Genomic DNA, 16,243 nt, shown 5'->3' with positions numbered 1-16,243 from the left:
AGACCTGAACAGGCTGGAGGACTGGGCAGCGAAGAACCTGATGAAGTTTAACAAGGGCAAGTGAAGAGTCCTGCACCTGGGGAGGAATAACCCCAGGCACCAGTACAGGTTATAGGGGCAGACCTGCTGGAAAGCAGAACTGCAGAGATGGACTTGGGAGTTCTGGTGGACAACAGGTTGACCATGAGTCAACAATGTGCACTTGTGGCCAAGAAGGCAAACGCTATTCTGGGATGCATTAAGAAGAGTGTGACTAGCAGGTTGAGGGAGGTTATCCTCCTCTACTCTGCCTTGGTGAGACTGCATCTGGAGTCCTGTGTCCAGTTCTGGGCTCCCCATTTGTCCTGGTTTTGTTAAAAACAAGTTCTCTTTTAGTGAATTTGCCTGTCAGCTAAAGCCTTCATATTAGCTGCATTTTCCTGGAGAACCAGACACATGTTTTGGTTAAACCTAGCAATGGAATGCAAACTTATTGATAAGCACGGATGGACATCTCGCGAGAGGGGCAACGAGAAACTGGTGATCGAGAGACTGACCAACGGTGTATAACATTCCATTCACGTGAATACTTCATATAAAAGTGGGAGATCACGAGGATCTCGTCTTTTTGCCTTTCCCTTTTTCCCTTTTTTTCCTCATGGCTGACATTAGGAGAGGACCTTGCTGGTCGTCCCTGCGAACTGAGGCCTAGTGACAGACTGAATCCAGCTCCAGTTGGCTACAGAGTCTAATCCAGGACTTTGGGTGCTGGCTCTGCAGTTGCTGAGACTTACAAGATTGGTTTTGTCTATTTTGTATTATTTTCTCTATTCTTATTAGTAGCATTAGTAAAACATCTTTAACTTTTCCAACTCTCTTCTCTCTGTCCTTCTTTCCCTCCCGATCGCCTGTCCTGAGTGGGAAGGGGGGAGAGGGAGGGGCAAAAGGGGGAAGTGGGGGGGAGAGGAGGTTAACAATACATCTGCCAGGGTTTGATTGTCACCCCGCAATCTTAACCCTCGACACCATTTTAAGAAAGACAAGGAATGACTGGAGGGAGTCCAGTGGTGGGCTACAAAGATTATTAGAGGCCTGGAGCATCTTTCTTATAAGACTGAGAAAGTTGGGTCTGTTCAGCCTGGAGAAGACAAGGCTGAGAGGGGATCTCATCAATGTTTACAAGTATGTCAAGGGTGAGTGTCAAGAGGATGGGACCAGACTCCTTTCAGTGGTGCCCAAAAATAGGATGAGGGCAACAGGAACAGACTGAAGCACAGGAGGTTCCATCTGAATTTGAGGAAAAACTTCTTTACTTTGAGGGTGCCAGAGCACTGGAACAGGCTGCCCAGAGAGGCTGTGGAGTCTCCTCTGGAGACATCCAAAACCTGCCTGGACACATTCCTGTGCGATCTGCTCTGGGTAAACCTGCTTTGGCAGGTGGGTTGGACTAGATGATCTCCAGAGGTCCCTTCCAACCCCAACCATTTTGTGATTCTTTAAATCCTAGCATCATTTTAAGTTGAGGTTCATCTGGGAAAGCTGTAGCTCCTTCTGTCTTTCATTTGTTTTTTAGGAAATGATCTGATTCTGAAAATGAGCACTTGTGAAAATGCCTTCTCAAAAGAAAATACAGCACTGTGCAATGGCACTGTAGTGCACACAGAATAAATCACATGGAGAAATGGCTGAGCTTCCCTTCTGTACGTCACTTATTAAAATTGGTTCCTTCAGGCTTGAGAGCATGATTGGCGAGAAGAGCAACAGCAAAGCTATCTTTCTCCCTCTGGTGCCTACAGAGCCAGACTTTTCAGAGTGTGACAGCTCAAAGCAAGACTGAAAGAGATGCAAAAAAAAAAAAAAAAAAAAAAAGGTGTCTTTCTGCAATGAATTTAGGGAAAGTAAAAGCACATTCACAGCTAATTTTAAGCAGCCTTCAGAATGCAGGGTAACACCTTATTAACTCTCTTGTACTTAATCCTTGCATTCTGGTATTTTTAGAAGCCGTCATGCAATTCAGCAGTACTTCCAGCCCGTATCTCTTTTGTAATGGATGACACTGCTCTATTTCTCATTTTAATTTAGAATTCGCTTTCTGACGATAAGCCTTGCTCACACACAGAAGTTATACTGATTTAACTAAAATAATTTAGAAATGTAATTAATTGAACATGAACACTCTTCCTTCTCCTCCCCCTCATGTGACCTTTTTAATTTGGATAAAGAGTGCCCTTGGTCGCAATTTAGGTTGAACTGGTCAAGGCCTGCCCTCACTGCTGCCTTGGCTGATCCTCAGCAATATCATGAGAGTTTGGTCTATTTGAACCTTTTGCCATCTGGAACTGTAGGACGGTGAAGCCACCTTTGCCAGTGAGTAACCTCCTTTGACCAGTTTTGTGGTGCAAGTGCCCCTGCAAGTACTGGATCACAGCAATTTGGATGGATGGGGTTTGAGACCTTTGAAGATAGTGCCTCTGCCTTTGGTGGCTTATTATTTTTTGATCACATGGGAACTCAGGGTACAGCTGTATCAAGTGTAAACAGTCCTGTATTGTCTGTGCCTGGTTTTATCTTGATCCAGTATCTCCCAGTGAGGAGGCTTAAGTTAGCTTTGGGCTGCCTCTAATGAGCTGCAAATGAAAACAAAGTCCTCTAAACCGTAGTTTCTCTCTGTTATGTGTTATCTAATCAGGACTCTCTGAAACAGGCCTTTGCTAACCTGTTCTGTGCACAAGTACATCAACTGGACTTATCAGGTAGTTTGTGTTAAGGCTGGCCTGGAGCAGAAAGAAACTTAAAGAGGTCTCTCTATGTGTTTAGTTACAGAGGCATACACAAAAAAAACTCCTTCTCTCTTCAGTGTCTCGTAGAGCACTAGTCAGAGGTACGCTACGCAAAATACCAGTACAGAGGTAAGAATTTAGAAAAAGGGACAGTAATGCCCCACTGAACATTTTCCGGAGGAAAACAAGGAATGCAAACCAAACGCAATTCCTATTTCTTTAGCTTGCTAGAATGTAGATTAAAAGAAAACATTTCTAGGAATGGCTTTGTGTACATGAGAAAGCTACTGGGAAATCAGCCAACATCTGTACTTAAAACATGATTATTCTGCACCTTTTCCTCCATAGATCCTTTCTCTCTGTATGAAAAGTGTATTTTTGCACTTTAACTTAATCTCTTTCTAAAAGGTGAAAGAAAAGAGACCACATGGTCCACTAGTGCAGACTATCTGCTGCAGAACAGCTGCTCAGACCCACTTCTCGATGCAAAGAAGTTCTAGCTTAATTGTAGTTAATCCAGTCGGAAAAGAGCAACAAATAGCTATGCATGAGAGGTATTTATCACTCTAAAATGTGACAAAAAAACAATGAAAACTTCCCCACAGAGTGCTGAGTCTGAGCTCTAGTCTGGACTGCTCTCTTCATTTTACCCCAAAGTTAGTCTGTTAAAGAGATTCACAATTCCTGTTTCTATTATATCACAGCTTGCTTTGTTACATTACATTACATGAGGAAATTGTTTCTAGGACTTCACCGTAGTGGTAAGTCGTATACCCACCTCCTGGAGAGGGAGGCAAAAGGACAAGGGAATGACGTGGGGGAGCTTTGACTCTTCACATGCTCGGATCTTGGTGCCCAAAGGAGCATAATGATATGACCAGAGCTGCTGTGCCCATGCACAGACACAGGTAGTGCAGGTGTGTGTCTGTGTACACAGTACACAGCAGCAGGGAGGACTGAACCTGAGCAGGGCCATTGTTCTCTCCTATGGTGAGAGTCATAAATATTCAGAAAGTGCGAGAGAAGTAGAAAAGACCACTGAAGATGGGGGCTGTCATCCTTCCCACCCCCTGCCCAATGTAGGAAAGCCTGTCTTCTAGCTCAGAACAATTTCTTTCAGTAGTCTATTTAGTCCTTTCCTGCAGAGCACTGTTTCATTTTCAAACACAAAACACTCAAATTATCTTGAAGTGATTAACTCCCCCAAGCAGAGCAACCTGCAAATGGTATTTCTCCCATCCAACTCCAGCATCACAGTATGTCAGAAGGCCTTCCCTACTCTCCTAAGTTTTTAAGGAGTCATCTGAGCCCTTTCTCTCAGTGACTGATAATCTACAAGCCACAAATATCGGTTCTTAAAATGGGTCCATCTCTGAACAGATGTGGTTTGCATTAATACATGTGATGCTATAACAGCAAAACCAACTTGCTACAGAGCCAAACTTGCTATTGACAATAGCCCTGGACCATGGATGGTAACTTGTGACAAATTTTGACTTAAAAAACCCACCCCGAAGTTAGTCACAGGAAAAAGGGAGAAACAGAAATTAAGAAACTGGAGGAAAACAGAAGAAGCGAGGCTGCTTTTAAATCAAGGCAGGAGAAATGTGATCCATAACTTGCCGTGACGGATGGGATTGAGATCTCACTAGGATACTGATCAGACCACTGGAGGACTCTGGTTTAAGGGGTATTACAAAAAGGTGCTTTTAATCAAACTTATTGCTAGAGCAGGCACCTATTACTTTAATATCCCTGGTTCAGACTAGATTTTTCTGCATGCATTCTGGATGTAAAAAGTTATAATGAAGATAGGAAAGTAATGTATTTCTGCTTAACCCATGAAGAGAGGCTAAGTGCCTTACTGAAATAAATTATCTTCCACAAATTTTGTTATCAGGACAGAAATTATGTGTTGAGGGACTCAGAGGTCTCCACTTAGTATGTAATCATGCACCCTTTGGAGTGTGCACCCTGCATGTGCTACTGTCACCATCTGAGCATGAAGGGCTGGGGCAGAGCATGTAACTTCTTACTGTCATTGTAGAAGCAGAGATGACAAAAGCATTTACAGTATATTGCTAGGAGAATGCTCAGATGCCACATGCACATTTAAAAATTACTCTTCTAAACAGAGGGAGGACCTGCAATTTCTGTAATTGCTGGTCTGGTGGTTGTGTCCACAAAAGAGAGGAGCTCTGCTCCTGTTAGGTAAGGGAGGGTGGTGGTATCAGGAGGGACAAACTACTAATCCAAGATATTTTGGAAGAACAATGGGAATTTGTTGTGCTCATTACCCAAAAAGTCTTGCTTTATTTTTTTCTGTGTGTGTGTAATCTGCACTTTACAGATTTACTAAGATTATCTCCTTTAATCTCCTATATATCACAGACCCTTCAGTTTCACTGAACTAATCCTGTTACTAAGCATAACATGTTCACTGAAGAATACCTTGTCTTTGATATAGAATATCTTGAAGAATGTGTCCAGTCTTGATCTGAAGATACCCTTGATCTGAAGATACCAAAAGGTGGAGCAGCCAAGGTTTTATTTCAGAGATAAATCACTTCCACAGTTTGACAGTGCTGCTGTTCTTCACTTAATGTGCTCCTCCACGTGACTCCATAACAGGGCAGGTTGTAGTTGATACTTAATGGGTTTCAGTGTTTCACATGTTTGCTGTAACATCCCAAGAGGCAGATTTTCCTAGAGGTATAGAGTGCTGTGCTTGAAGGGAGTCTGTAACATTCTCATACTACGAATTGTGGTAGAAAGAAAATAAAATATAAATTTATTACTGTATAGCTAGAACAGTGAGGATAAATCCCCTCTGTTTATAGGCATCTATGTTACATTCCCAACTAGGGATACCATCAGGGAGACAAACTGAGCTCTTTCGATCACTTTCTACTGTGAAAAGGGTTGATCCTCCTTGTTCTTCACACTCCCTCCTACATGATCCTGACTCACCCTTGGACTGACTTCCAGATTCACAGGGCTGATCCAGCTCATTAACCCATCAGAAAACTGTCCCTTTTTTACTTCTCTGAATTTATTTTCTGTCAGTTCAGTGAGCTGAATCAGCTCAGCGAGGGGTCAGCTGAGTGTCAAAAGTGCTGTAAGGAAACGTGAGTGGGCAACATAGAGGTGGAATTAGGGGAAGAAAGAGGAAAAATACAGGAAAAGCACACAAGGTGAAGAAAGAAAACTGTGGTGACAGCCTTACAATCAGCTAATCTCACCTGGTCTGATCACACCTTTAGGAAGGTAATTTCCTTAGAGTTCCTGTGGAGTCAATGTAGAAAAGAGAGTTTCTGTATAGTGTGGTTAAAAGGGAAATAAAGGGAAGTAATTTGATTTGGACTCATAGGCTAGGCAATGTAAATATGCTTGCTCTTTACTGCAAAGCCCTCTGTGAATTAAAGCTTTATAACACAGTTATTGATTACATGATTTAATGCTGGGAAGACCAAAATAATGGTCTTTAAATGCAGAAGTAGTGTTCTGAGAGCTCTAAAAGGTCTCAAGCACAATCAAAAAGACTGTGTAAGTCCAGAGGGCAGAACATGGGCACCAGGTCAATCAGCTGTGTGAGGTCAGTGTCGAGCAAAGGTTGGCGAAGCTGACGTCACTTGGAATTTGCTCGGGCTCTGCCTGAAGAGAAGACCAGGAACGATCCTCCAGCGTACATCTTGTTTTCAGCAGAGCAGCCTTTCCCCTGCCATTCCCTGTATGTCACCAGCTCTCTCCCTAACTTATTTTCTCTCTTCCTCTTTGCACTTGCGCCATTATTTGTTAAACTACTACTGGAAATGACCTACATAAATAAATAAATTGAATGAATAAATTATGAGGGAGAGAATGAATGTGTGAGTGTGTGTAGGTGGATGACACAGAGAACCAGGCTGGTGGGAGCAGCAGGAGCTATTGGTTCATTTGCTGTCAGTGGCAGAACCGCAGGGAGGGTCAAGGACATGAAGTACCTGATTGTGCAAGGTGCTGAGTGCCTTCATTTTCTGTCATTTTTGGAGGTGATTGAAACCATTTCCATACCTTGCCAGTAGAGGGTTCACGGAAGGAAGGAGAGGGCAGCAGCTTAAACCTGTGATTTTCAGCCTTTTTTTTTTCTTTTTAGTTTGTAGATCCCTAAGGTTTTCTTCCCTGTAACGAATCTTTTCATAATTACTTTTCATGGAGCCTTTTAAAATAATCAATGGACCCTCAGGGGCCTGTGCAACTGAGTTGCTGGCTTTCAGATAATGCAATACAGGAGAAACTTCCCTCTTGGAAGAGCAAGGCTGGAAGTGTTATCGTGGTTTAACCGCAGCCCCACGCAGCCACTTGCCCACTCCTCCCCAGTGGGACGAGGGAGAGAATCAGAAGAGTAAAGGTGAGAAAACTTGTGGGTTGAGATAAAGACAGTTTGGTAGGTAAAGCAAAAGCTGCACATGTAAGCAAACCAAAACAAGGAATTCACTCCCTGCTTCCCATCAACAGAGAGGTGTTCAGCCATCTGCATGACAGCAGGGGTCCATCACATGTAATGGTTACCTGGGAAGACAAACATCATCACTCTGAACATCTCCCCTTCCTTCTTCTTCCCCCAGCTTTGATTGCTGAGCACGAGGTCCTATGGTCTCAGATATCCCTTTGGTCAGCTGGGCTCAGCTGTCCTGGCTGTGTCCTCTCCCAACTTCTTGTGCACCTCCAGGCTGCTCGCTGGTGGGGTGTGGTGAGGAGCAGAAAAGGCCTTGACCCTGTGCAAGCACTGTTCAAGCACTGTTCCATAACTAAAACATCCCTGTGTTATCAACACTGTTTCCATCACAAACCCAAAACATTGCCCCATACAAGCCACTGTGAAGAAATTTAACTCTATCCCAGCCAAAACCAGTACAATGTAGTTTCAGAGTTGATACTGGTTGTACCCTCTCAGGCACAACCTCTTCTCCATGGAAGACACCAGCCATTATGTTAATCAAATAGCTGAGCCACTGGCCTCTTGCCACGCCACTAAACCCTGGGGCATTTTCTGTACAAGAGCATGAGGTAAACTCTACGGTGCAGAGGGGATGTGATGCTCCCTTGAGATTTGCCACATCTTGCCCCAGAGATGAAATACACACATTGTGCTGTGTTGTAGAGCCATGCATGTCAACAGCTTTACTGTTCAGGATGGGCACATACAGCCAGAATTCAACTGACTGCAGAAAGATATTTGTTTTATTAAATGGATAAACATAGAAAAAAAAAGGTTTAATTATCAGTGGCGTTCGCAGTAAGTACTTAGTAATCCTGACACTGCAGCAGTCCTCTTTTTATTTATTTTTTTCTGAAGTACTTAAAATCTTTGTATGATATATCCAGAGTTTAAGATCATATTACTGTACCTGGTGGACTGAGCAGGTTTTTAAAGAATCCTTGGAGATGTGTGTTCATAGCTGTGTATTTTATAGGCATACAATTTCCTCTCGCCTTTTCTAAGTATGCCGCTCTACAGCACTCTTCATAGGAATCTAGGTATCCCGCATAAATGGTAAATCATAGGGCTAGAGCTAAATAAATTGTCTTGAATTTTCCTTCAAAACAAGTGTAGCTCATTCCTGATCACTTCTAAAAGATCCAGTTGTTGCCCTTACACAAACTCTTTATAGTTGTCCATTGAAGTTCTTGTGGGAGATCCAAATGACACACTGTGCAGCCAGCCCTCAGGTAGATTATCCACTCCCCTGGAGAGCACTGGGAAGGAAAACAGAATTTTTCTTTTTTTGCAGTATTCAGGGTAGCAGCAGAGGAGAGGACATAAAGGATGAAGTATTGTTGGTTGCAGGCTATCTTTGAGAAGATGTGATCCTGTGAATTGATTTTCACTTTAAACTTGGCAATTGTATATGCAGGAATAGGATATTACAATAATAAAGCCTGGAAATCAGAAATACACGTACAGCTTGGGTCAAGTGCGAATCCCTCAGACAGGAAGAAAGAGGCACGGGTCTGCCTATCAGTCACAGGTACAACAGTCTTTACAGATTCCTCTACAGTGATTGCTTTTAATCAACCCTTTATTCAGCTGCAAGGTGCTGTTAACATGTAAAGTAGGGCAGGTCATCATCTGACTGTTCTTGACAGCCAGTCCAGCGACTGAGTCTAGAGTTTGTTGCAGGTGTATGTGTTAAGTCCAAGGTTACCTAAGTTAATGGAAGAAGGAGACAATTAAAAGGAAAATCCGGGCAGTTGCACCAGAAACTTCATAAATGTGGATCTGGGAGCTTTCCAGAATGACTTGTGAATCACCATTGAGTCAAAGGATGTCACCCTCTACTCCTGCTGAAAGTACTGCTTTCTGTAGGACCCGCGTTTTCAGCATCTCTTACGTACCACATGGGCTTGCTCCATGCCAGGGTGACCGAAGGGGCTGTACAGCAGCATGGTCAGCCCTACCAAGTAGTTTTAAGCCTGTGACCATGGGCCATGCTGGTACTGAGGCAGGAGCTGTGCTCCTTGCTGCCCTGGATGTGCCACCACCTTTCTGTATCTTTCCTTGGATGTTTTCTGTTCATCCTCACAGCATCATGTGTTGAAGCAATGGAAGAGGAAGTAAATCTTGGCCGTAGGCTGATATGGGCAGTGGTAAAAATGCTGCTCTTTTAGAGATTATGTGTGTTATCTTTGATTTGATTGCTTATTCAGGTGTCTGAACACAATAGAAATAATAAAAGTAGATACATGATACAGAAACCTGCATCCCCTTTTCAGAGAGAACTGGGCCATACAAGTACTTAAGGCCTCACTGACGGTGGGACAGATCTTACTGAATATTTAGAGGGGAGATCAAGCATCATGCTTAGTGGGATTTCTAGAAGGATTTTGTTCCTTAAAGTTTACATTTATTTAAGAGTAGGTGCCTAATAATGTAAGCACTTTTATAAATCTATCAAGTGTGCAGTTGTATGTGTAGATGTCTAAATATTTATTTTTGTATGGCACTTAGAAACTCTGAAAATAAGGCTTTGGTCCAGAAGCCTGTACAGTCATGTAAATGTGGCACTGCCTCTCAGTATGGGTTATTAAGTCTGGCACCACATGGCGCTAACTCAGACATATGACTTCTCAACCAGAACTGCACTTGGATGCTTTTAAAAATGCTACCTCATTCAGCTAGAAAACAGAAATGGAGTTAGAACACCACCCTGTCAGTACCCTCCGCTCCTTCAGGTAAGGATTATCATCATGTCACTGTGTTGAATACAGCATCCATGAGCAACAACAGAGGCAACTGCTCTGTGCTCTTTTCCAAGTATATAACTGCAGGCTTCCTTTTATTTTTCTCAGTTCTTGAATCTAAAAATAAAATAAAATAAAATAGCTTAAAAGGATCAGAGATAAAGTGTTATTTACACACCTATTTGAAGTTAAATAATTCACACTGCCTCAGCTACCTTGCTTGATAATCAGGACAGCAATATGGAATAGTATTGCTTCTCGCTTTCACCTCTGCTCTCTCCATCAGTGCTGCAACTGGGTACCCAGAGCACCATCCTGAATACAGATTTTCTTTTTCGTGCTACGTTTATTTCCTTTAAGGCATTTTTTTCCCTCTTGTGGATTGATAGACTTATCAACACTGGCTAAGATTCATTTAATATGCCTAACATAAGCCAAACAGTATCCTGTCCTGTCACTCCATATTCTTTTCTCAGAAAGAATCAGTTTTAGCTGCAATTATTTGCATTATCTGCTTAAATATTTAGCAAATGCAGTAGTTTGGTAGTTGTGCATTGCTGTAATCTTGTTTCAAATTTTAACTCTATAAGCCAATTCCACAGCTGCCCGGTTGGATTTTTGTCTTGTTTTTCCTCCTGGCTGTAACGAGACCCAGGAAGCAGGAACAAGGTGGCACCTGGGGCTGGATGCTGCGCTCCCCGTGCCTGTGGCTCCGGCAGAGATGTGGAGGGGGATCCGCAACCAGCAGGCCTGCAGAATCAATCCCAGATGCCGAATGTGGAGATCAGTATCACACAGCAAGGCTTAGAATTTTTATTTTTCATTCACTAAAAGGCAGGCAGAAAGAAATAAACTCTATTCTCATCCTCCTAAGTGCTGTCACACTCACCCATTTGCAAGCACATACACTGCTGCCTTTATAGTTAATGTTGAGGGATGTAACAGCACAGTAAGGAGACAACCTTACCAAAATCACTTGGATTATGGAGTATATTTTTGTACGGCCTTTTTTCATTTTTATTTTTTTTAGGTTTTAGTATCTTGCAAAATATATTTCTTCTCCTTTTTCTGTCCATTTTAAAACCTCCTCTGACATTAGGCAAAATGTTTCCCTTACTTCCCCATAGGTATAGTCCCAGTTTGCTGCAGATTCTCTGCTGGCCGCCCTGGCTTTTCCCAAAATCATTGTAAACTGTTATTCTGAATATGCTTATCTATGTGTAGGAGTACACTCCCAGGCTACTACAACATTCCTATGGGAAAGACTCAATGGAGCAGTGAGCTGTTGGGCAGCAGCGTGTCCGAGGGCTTTAGAGTCATCCCTTTAATCTGAGGGTACAGGCCACCTGCAAGTGCTGGTGGACAGAGAGCAGGCAAGACTGCCAGAGGTGCCAGCTGAATGCAGAGCAGTCACATGGATACCACATCTTGGTGATAACAGCAGAGGAAAAAATGCCTTTATTCGCTGTAAAGATCATGGCAAGGCATGCCCAACTCGCAGTCTTGAAATCAAATGGAGAAAAGGAGGGACTTGCATTTCTTCCCCCTTCTTGCTGTTTATAAAACCGCCTCTAACACACTCCAGGGCTCCATGTTCCATTTCTGATAGATATGTAAAAGCATGTGAAGGGTAACTTTGTCCAGCTTCCAAGCTAACACACGACCATATCTGGGACATCCTGGTTTTTATGCCCTTGATGTTGGCACATGAGACTATGTGACATCAGAGGATATCCTGCCTGCAGCTGCTCAAAGTTACTGGGAAAGCTCTATGGAAGAATGCATCTTTTTACAGAGTGTGTCACCGACAGACAGCGGTGACACTGTCACTCTTATGGAAGCGACAGTGTTCATACCTCAACAGCATGTTCACCTTGGTGCGTGTTCTGACTTAAAAAACCTTTCTTAGAGAAATTCTCTCAGTGCAAAACTGATACTGGCACATCAGGGACACAATTAACATTCTGCTCACGTGGAAGTGAAATGTTAAACAGAGCCCTTCAACTCATTCCTAGTATTTTTTATTTATCGTTCACCAAGTGTACACTTTTAAAATTTTAATACTTCCCTAAGTGTAGTATGGTTTTTAGATTGCTTTTAAAGTTTTTTTGTTTTTTTTTTTCCATGTCTATGGTTAGTATATCACAATTTGCAAACAAACTTCATTTCATTCTGGTGGACTATGCCCAAATTTAGTGGGCATCACCTGGCATGATGGAGCCACTATCAGTACATGTGTATATATATGTGCTTCATTCATGAAAGCAGCAGTCTCAGCTCTTAGGAACAGCCCTTTCTCTGCCCTTAGACAAATGGCTGGGGAAAGTGCCCACACAAGGTAAGTCTCTTAGGAGCGCTTCTTGAACATTCAGAGTTACAGAGCAGCATTCACCTTCTCTGGCAAAAGCTGCCTCTGATCTTCAGGAAAGCATGTGGAAGTGAAGGGTAAAAGCAATGAGCAGTTGTAGTCCTTGTAGTTTGCAGGCAGATATTGTCCCTGTAACAAGAATGTCCTCCTGGCACGGGAAATCTGTTCCAGGAATATAAGAACAGGGAGATCTTTGAGCTATAGGCTGCTAGAGACAGGGAAACGGAGGGAATATGCTTGCCCTCTTTTTCTAAAGTTTTCTAGGCATCCAGGTTTGGGTGTTATTGGAGAAAGGGGTGCTGGGCTAGAGAGACATTAGGACTAACTCAGTGGACTATTTGTTATTCGAAGTGATTAATGCCTGAAAAAAACCCAGATGATCAGGAAAATATTTTTTCATGCATTTTTGCATCTCCATTTGCTTCAGCTGAGATGATAGGTCTCAGATTAGAATCAAGCCAATGGCTGAAAAGTGTTTTGTCAGCACAAGCAAATTTTTTCTGTTCCTTTTTCAAGTTGTAGAACTCTGCTGAATAGCCTCCATAATCTATTTCACCATTAAGAAGCAAGTGTAAGCCATATACTGTGGATTATATGCTCCATTCTGGTCAAAGGGTGGCAGATGGAAATGAAAGTTGGTTAAGTAACCAATTAAGAGAAGGTGCTTGTCATATAACAAACAGAAGTGACTCATCCAATGTCCCCTTCCCCCTCCAGTCACTGAATCAATCACCTCACCTGCGTCCAAGGAAAGGCCAGTTCAGTTTCTCAGTTCTTGAATGAGTTTTCAGTTTAAAAGTACTGCAGGATCAGGGCATTATTTAGCGTGAAGAGTTGTAGAAGCTGTTATTCAGTTTTACCATGCGATTGCAGTACAATTCTATTAGAATTGTGTCTCAAATACACTTAGTGTGATAAGCATACATCTTGACTAGCTCTCTCACACACTGCTGGTACAGGTTTTCCTCTTCCAAGCTGTTTTCGTGCTCTGCCTTGTTACTTTTAATTGTTTGCCTTAGAAATGAAGACTGAGGAAACAACATTTTTGCTGGAGAAAGAAGTTCAGACTCATTTTAAGAGGACCAAGGAGCTGGAATTAATAAAATATTACTCTTCATTGTATCAGCTGCAAACCTTCTCCAACTCAGTTAAGAGGGGCATTCACTTTTTTTTTCTTCTCCCTCACATTTGGGCTGTACTGACCTCTTCTCTGTATCATTCAGAAGATAAAGGGAGAATAAGTGCTGCTCTGGAAAACTTCAACTTGTCAGAAGTGACGCAGTGTTGGTACCAGGAGGGTTCTTTCATCCCATCGCCTGGCTTTTCCATGACTCTCCTCCTGCTCCCAGCCCCATCTATTTCTATATTACATGCCTGTTACCAAGGACTAGAAGAGTACAGGAAGAAATTCATCCTAGTATGGATTTATTTCAAGGTAACTTTCTCTCATTCCCATTTTGTCTTGATCTTCTGTTAACTGTCATAAGATAAAATCAGGCAGCTTGACATTTTTATTGTGTTTTCTGCACAAGAGGTTGGGTTAACCTATATGGGATTCCTGTACGCAACTTACCCAACTAATTTATGTGGAAAATACCAACTTTGTTGTCCTAGCTTGGATATGAGTTTGAATTAGCTACCTCAGTGTAAGAACAAGCCTAATTTCAAAATGAAGAAATGCTTTTCCCTCATCTGAAGTAGTTTGTGTCCTGCACAGATGTAATATAAAGGAACTTATATATCTTTCTACTGTTTCATTTTCCTCTATTCAGCTGTAGACTCAAAAAGCAGGAGGTGAATAGAAAAGAGATGTCCTGGCAAATCTGGTCATTGCCATTATCATACACGCCAAACGAATAAGGAAGCAGTCAGCCTTTTAAAATAAGGTGTTTAGATTCTATACATATGATCATGCTTGATATTTGGAAGAAAATCCATGTATTTCTGTCTGTATCTCATGTAAAACTGCACACATCCTGGAAAAAACAATTGAAAGATTTCTGTGTTATGAAACACAGGCATTTTTTTAAAGTATCGCACCTAGCTTCAGGCTATGCTTCTCTGTGACTGTTTAACTTGGATCGGTTAAAACTCCTTTACAAATCAGAATTCAACAGCATTAGCAGTTTTGATTGCACTAAGTTGTTATTGGAAATGCTTGTGCTAAGTCTGACTTCAAATATAACTAAAGCAACCAGAATGTAGCTCTTCCTATTGATTATTTAGCCTGAATACAAATTAATAAGGATATAATCCTCCCTCTTTACATTGGAAAAAAAAAGAAATAATTAGCTTATTTGGAGGCACCAGAAAGCAAGTTGTGGTAAATGAAGTGGAAAGAGCACTTTTGCCCATTAGACTATTGGTCTGAGATTGAACAAAATCATTGACAGTTGTATAAAGCAGGTTTGAAGAAGCCCATCAAAATGTCTGTACACAGACTGGCCCTGCAGCATAGGAGCAGCAGAATGCACTGCCACAAGGGAGATCTGTCTAGGTATTTATACCATGCTCATTGCCATGGTAACAGAAAGCCTTATGACATGTAGACGTTACATACAGAAATGTTTGTGCTTTTCTGCACTCAGTCTTTCCTTCCCCCCAACACTGGAGCTTTCATGGATGCTTTTATAGTGAGGAGGCCCAGTGTCACAGAGTGACTTGCACTGATTCCCACAGCCTTGGGATTCCTGGGGCAGACTGGTCCAGTGCCCCTTGAACTGCGTCCTTCGGCACTGGATTCTCCGGTCCTGCAGCTGCCCACCCATCACAGGTGCTCCTGAGCCCCCCACGTGTGCCTGGTGATTTCAGTGTATGGTAAGAAGTCCTTCAGCAATGTCTGAAGGGCATAACTGTGGAGAAGGGTCACCAAGACTTTCCTCATAGTGTGTCACCTGCCTCCCTGGGGATATGGGGCAGGGCAGCCACAGGCAGGACACACGGACCTCAGAGTTCGGTGATGGGCTGTCTGCCAGACATATGGAGCAGTTCTGAAGGGATGAGTCTGAAAGTCATGTCCTCACTCCTATACTGTGAGGAAACACTGATGTAACCCCATGCTGCTTTCTGGTCCTTAAAACAGTTTAGAGCACAGATGTACCCACCCCACGCAGATGAGCATGGTTTTCAAACCCTGGACCAGCACCACGGATCTCTCCCGCTTCTTTAGAGAAAACATTTTCTATTTAAGCAGCCATATCCCAGAATCATTCAAGGTGGGAACTCTTCTTTCTATGGTCTCATCTGGTACTGACTGTGTGAATTTTACATAGGTATTAATCATGCTTTTGTACCTCCATACCTCACTGGCGTGCCTTGAGACTTTTTTTCATTAATATCACCATTAAGTGTTTGGAGCTCATTGAACAAAGCTGATATCAATAAAAGTATCCTAACTGGCTTTAAACAAATTAGTCTGTTTCTACTTCTGTCTATAAATTAGTTCCACCCTAAGAGTTGGTTAATTGTTAAGCATTGGCCCTCCTAACCCATGTCTACATAATTTGCAAAGCTGGGCTTAACACAATGCTTCAAGTTAATAGGCTGATACAACCTCATTTTCTAAAGAAAAAGGCAGACTACAGTCTTCAGAAGGAAATATTTATAAATGCTCTGCTTAGTTTTATGGCAGTCTGTTGTACTAGCCAAGAAAAATGAAAGACCAGGTTTTGGGCATTTTGGAGCAGTGAGAGTCAGGAGTGCTGTGGAAGGAAAATGCACGTTACCTCTTCCTTCCCATGGAATTCTTCTCTGTGCTATAAAATATTGCTGTGATGGGTTTCAAATAAATATACCTCACTCTCCTTGACCAGATGAAGAGTTTATGAATGGCAGGCAAATTAAGAATCCAGGAGATTCTGGAATGGGGACTGGAGATATCTAAAGCCAATGG

The sequence above is a fragment of the Patagioenas fasciata genome, chromosome 1 (genome assembly GCF_037038585.1).
Source record: "Patagioenas fasciata isolate bPatFas1 chromosome 1, bPatFas1.hap1, whole genome shotgun sequence".
NCBI lineage: Eukaryota > Metazoa > Chordata > Aves > Columbiformes > Columbidae > Patagioenas > Patagioenas fasciata.
The sequence above is the reverse complement of the archived record's forward strand: the minus strand, read 5'-3'. Positions refer to the sequence as shown.